The following is a 6,000-nucleotide window of genomic DNA, read 5'->3' as shown; positions in this document are numbered from 1 at the left end:
TCTCATGGACCAGTCCTGTCAACACCCTAATTTCTCGACAACGACTTCTTCTTATGGATGGATTTATTCCACGGGTTGCCTTTGATAATGTTTTTCACGCACAATATCTATAGCCCTACATCTTGTTCAAGGTCTCCTCCACCAAACATCTGTTGTTGTGCTCCACCGCCTCTGATGTTGTGCTCCTCCGCCAAACCTCTGTTGTTGTGCTCCACCGCCACCGCCTCTGCGTGCTCCACCGACGTTGTCCAAGTTCTTCACCGAAGGTAAGACCCATGTTGCATACTTTTTTTATATTTAACAACATCCTTTTTTTCTCTCTTCACCGAACCTCTACGTTGCTTTCCTATTTTTTTATTGGTTTTTTTGTTTATTTCTAGGTATTTTGTTGGTGGGTTGGTGGTCACAATCTCCAACATGCATGTTCTTTAGTTTTGGATATTGCATTGCAGTCTTTTTCTCTCCATTCTCTCTTTTATTTTTCTCCTATTATCTTGATCATCTTTTCTTCCACTATCTAACTCTATTACAAATTTTAGATTTCTTCTTATTCTATGAAAAATAGGTAGAAAATACTTAAAACCAAGTTATACTTATGAATTTGCACAAAATTCCACTTATCACATTTTCCTGTGATTCATACAGTCCTTGACATTATTACTGCTTGTGAATAGAATTGGTCATATGATGCAATAATCTCAACTGCAACAATTTAGATTGGAAAAATAAAAGAAAACAAAGAATCAATTATAATGATGAAATAAAATACTTATTTATGTGCAATAGGATGATACTTATTCAGATGAGAGCATAGTTGGGTCACCAATAGGATGATACTCCCTGTTAACCTCCACCACCTGCTTTGCAGATGAGAGCAGAGCTGGTCTTCGAATATGAAAGTTACTATTTTCAGGTCCACAAAACTTATTAGGCAAAGTACAAACAAACCCATTTAGGCCACCACTGGAATGTTAGCATCAGCTTCTACTAGTGGGCGAAGAAAATCAAATAGAAAACCAACAGTTAAATTGGGATTATAACACTTAGAAGCACAATTTTTGAATCGAACAGTGGACCCTGCAAGAATTCCTTGAGTGTAATTTATAATCTTTTTGAACCAGTCTGCATAATTATCAATGAATCCATAGCAAGAAGTACTGTAGCAATATCTGAAGGAAAGTGGTTCTTTTGTGCCATTACCAAATTTCCACCCAAACTTCTTGTGTTTCTAATGTACTATGATGCAACTTTATCCATATAATCAACAACTTTTTTAAATATCATTTCTTTGTTTGAGTGAAGTTCACCTTCTCTCTCTTCCTTCAAAACTTGAATAACTTTAGAGATTGTAATAACTGCTCCAATTTCAATTCTCTTATTGTCCCTTCTTATCATAGAGAGCTCATGGGTATGCGTTAAATCTACGTACATAGTGTACTTCTCTGGTTCTTTGTAGTAGCTTACACCTGTGTTTCCAACAACCAATTTCACCTTAGTTCCATTCTCAGATTCATCATTTTCCAATAGACTTTGAAGTTCTTGAACACTAACAGGACTATACCAAGAATATCCATTGGAGTAAATAAGGGTTTTGGATTTGATTTCCTGTTTCAAAAACTCGGGAAAGGAACATATCTGATCATAAATGAAAACATTCAAGTATGAAGGTGTTCCAATGCACAACTACAAATGTTAGAAACCATTTTTTTTATGTCAAAATCCGATCTCATAACATACAAGAATATCACTCTTTTTTTTTGTAAGGCACAACTCTTTGCAATGGTGGTCCTTTCAGATTCTTCCTTTATACAGCCATGTTTTAGTTATTGATTCCAAGATAATATTTCAATACAAGAAACCATGCAGTTGTTGATCACTATCCCATTGAGATTGATGGACCATCATTGGAACCTAAACCAAAGAACTCCCAAACTTCTGAATGAGAATTTATAGTGGATTGGAGGAATTGGGCTACTCTTGAACCCAAACCAAAGTACTAAAATCTTTCTGGTTCTCACTGCTTCCTGAATTATTTTTCCATGTGCTTAGCAGAATCATCAAGTTCTGAGAAGCCCAATCAGACTGTTAGATGAATTAGCCTCCATCTTAAGTTGGACAAAAGCCTAGTCTTTTTAAAATCTGAATTGTGTTATTGCTGAAATAGGAATGTTCCCAATTTGACTACAGCTGCAACTAGAATGCATGGTGCTGGATTTAGGAGCAACCAAGGTGAACTCAATGACCTTTGTCTTTGGTTCTACCTAAGATAAAATCCCAAATAGGCCAATTCAAGCCCAACTTGAACCACATACAACATTAATCAGGCTGGATTCGAGTGGGATTAGTTGGGTCTGGTTGGGTTGGTTGTGTTTGAGATTTTCTTTTCCTCATGTTTTGCACTTCTTATAGTCATGAAAGATCTATAGTCTTTTTTAGAAACAAAATAAAAGAAAAACATATTGTGCAAGTTCAACATCAGACCATGCCAAATAAAATAAAAGAGAAACATATTGGAATCCCCCTTTTTATGGATCCATCTATCTCAAGTTTGATAGGCATTCCATGATAATTGGACCCCCCCTATCGGTTTCAAACCATTTCCTGACTCCATCTTTGTGTTATTAGAGTTTGATTGTTTCACATAACCCATTTCTATCATATTCTACAAACATACATGGCCTCTCAGTTTGAATTATTACATGAAGATAAGACCAATGAGGCTGCCACATGGAGTGAGGCTGAAGAATTAACCTTCTTAATTGATGGTAAATCAGGTGAAGGCTCACAATAGACCAACCTCAACATTTAACAATGAAGATTGGAAATATACTATTGAGAAATTCAATAATATGCACAACAAGGAATATACTCGTGAGCAGTTAAAAAACAAATTTCATCACTTGAAGAAGCGATTAAGCAATTACCAACAAATATGCAACCATACAGAAGTTACAATAGATCCAGTAACAAAAAAACCAACTACTAGCGATAATGTTTGGGACTATTTGATTGTGGTATGGATGTTATACATTTATTTTATTTATGTTTATTTTAGGGGTTTTAATTAAGATGATGCTAACACTAAACTATTATACTTCATGTAAAAGTATAAGTGGGCAAAGCAAATAAAGAAAAAAGGGTGCCCCTACGTAGAGGAATTAGAGATCATCTTCTCTGGAACTAGTGCTACCAGAAATGCATCTATGAGTAATGTTGAATTACCGTCAGATGAAGAGAATGATTATACCCCACGGACTCAAGTTCTATTTGTTAATCTCTCTCCTATTGATGTTCATACGCCGGTTGCATCTATGCCTGAGACCCCTGCTGATTCTGAAATTGATACTAGCCAACAAAATGATAGACTTACAAGGACTAGTTCACTCTCCATCTCTCTTGGGAAAGGAAAAATGATCAAACAGGAATTGATTTGTTGCCTGCAATGGATGCATGGGAAGAGTTTAGCAAAGCTAGATTGAGACTAGTAGAGGTTCAAATAGAGAGAGAGATACAAAATAACAAAGAGAATGAGGAACAACGTAAAAAAGATGTACCTGCGACAAAATGCATGAATGTTGTGAATGAGTATTTGATTATCAGAGCTATTGGTGTCCAACAAGTTTTGAAAGCATATGAGATATTTAAGGAGGAGCATTGGAGACAAATATTTATGAAGTTTACATCTAAATGTCAATTTGATTGGTTGAGGAATCTTTAGATAGTGGACAACTTTGGGTTACTTGTTTGTTGCTAATGTTTGACATTTTTTGAGTTATTGGATATCTTATCAGTATGGTTTTTTTTTATTATGTTTGACAATTTAGTTATGCTAATTTTTGTTTTACATAGTTTATGTCAATTGTTTATGTCCATTATGTTTTATCATGTTCCATCATACTTTACATCTTAATTAGTATAGCAATGTGTGTATGTTCATAGGAATTATATGGATATCAATGAAATAGATGACATCCCTTTCAATGAATGGGATGAAGATGATGAAGAGTTCTTTGAACTTACCTTTGTTAGTGGAGTGGCATGATACTATAATATGTACTTTGTTAAACAACCGTATTGCACATCAAAGATGAGTGGGCATGCATTTGTCATGGAGTGTTTGGATGATTTAGAGCATCCTGACAAAGTGTATGATACATTTAGGATGGAGAGACATGTATTTAAAAAATTTGCTAATCTCCTAAGAGACCGTAACCTTTTATCCAACATTCGAAATATCACAGTGGAGGAATCACTTGCTATTTTTCTTATGACGGCTGGTTGAATGTACTATCAATATTCACTTTAGGAGGATTTGCAAAGCAATTTATAGGCTTAGGAGGGAGATGATTCAACCACCATTATTTGAAGTTGTGCAACCAACCACATATCAGACATTCAGAGAAATATTACCCATGGTTTCAAGTATTCCATTGGTGTCTTATATTTTTATATATGTCATATATTAGTTATATATTTACCACATATATTACCACTTAGGACTATATTAGGGCAATTGATGGTACTCATATAAGTGCGTAGGTTCCTTTGGACGAGCAAATTCCATATAGGGGGAGGAGGTCGCATTGCACCACAAATGTTTTGGCAGTATGCTGGTTTGACATAAAATTTACCTTAGTTTATGTGGGTTGGGAGGGATCTACCAATGATTCTACGGTATTTGCAAAAGCTATTTCTCGACGACATTTAGAAATCCCACATCCTCATACAAGTAATTTATTTTAATATTTACTATATGTCTATTTACCCATGTTTAATGCATTCAATTGCAAATGGATTTTGTAGGAAAATATTATCTCGTTGATTATAGATTTCTTGGTGGGCCTGGATATTTAACACCTTATTCCGGTGAACGATATCATCTAAATGATTATAAAGGGCAAAGAAGATGATTTTGACCAAATAAAGAATTATTCAATTACAGGCACTCATCACTAAGAAATGTTATAGAGAGGTGTTTTGGGATACTGAAGGGAAAGTTCCATATCCTGCAGAATATGCCATGTTTCGACTTACGAATGCAATGATACATCGTAATGACATGCTTCATCACCTACAATTTTATAAAGCAGGAAGCCATTCACGACAAAGACATCGATCGATGGGTAGTCGAAGACATTATTAGTGAGGATTCAAACAACACCAATGAGAGTGATACTGATGAGGAGGATGAACAATCAAATATACAAATAAACAATATTAGGGACAATATAGCAAATATGATGTGGGCGCAACACGAAATTGAACCGTTCCAATTTTAGTTTCAATTCAAGTTTCATATTATATGATTAACATATTGGATATGTTTGAAAATTTTTGAACTTACTTGTGGTATGTTTGATTTGATTTCTTTATTTGTGTGAAGTAATCCTATCTCATTAATGTATTTATATTGATAATTTGGTACAGTGATGGCCGAACATATATGCACCCCAATGTGCTCATGTGGTAAGGGACCAATGGAACTAGTCACGACAAAAACTAGTGTCAATTATGGATGGTGTTTTTTTCATTGCCCAAAATGGGATAACCATCCAAATTCATTTCGATGGATAGATTAATTGATTGAACATGATGCTCAGATAACCCCACAAAGAGCTTATACGACACATCATCAACACATAGTATGAAGGCATACCAAATTCCACAAATCGTATATTATGCTGCTTGCATGTTGTTGGTGCAACATAATTTGCATTTTTCTTCTTATCTCTCTTATAATGGTGGTCATTTTATTTTTATTTAAGTTGTAGTTGTAAGTGTGGTGGTTTATCCATGCACCATTGTAGGAAACAAATTGAACAATATTTTGATATTATGCTTGCCTTACAACTAGTATGGGAAATAAGTGGATTATTAGTTTGCATAAATGGTTAGATGCTCTGTTTATCTTTCAAAATATTTTTTTATATTAATTATTTAAATATTATTTTTAATATTTTTGTTAATAAAATATTAATTGTCTTACTTAATTCTTATATT

Source organism: Nelumbo lutea, chromosome 4, assembly GCF_056320005.1.
Source record: "Nelumbo lutea isolate HS-2025 chromosome 4, American lotus-T2T, whole genome shotgun sequence".
NCBI classification, from domain to species: domain Eukaryota; kingdom Viridiplantae; phylum Streptophyta; class Magnoliopsida; order Proteales; family Nelumbonaceae; genus Nelumbo; species Nelumbo lutea.
The sequence above is the reverse complement of the archived record's forward strand: the minus strand, read 5'-3'. Positions refer to the sequence as shown.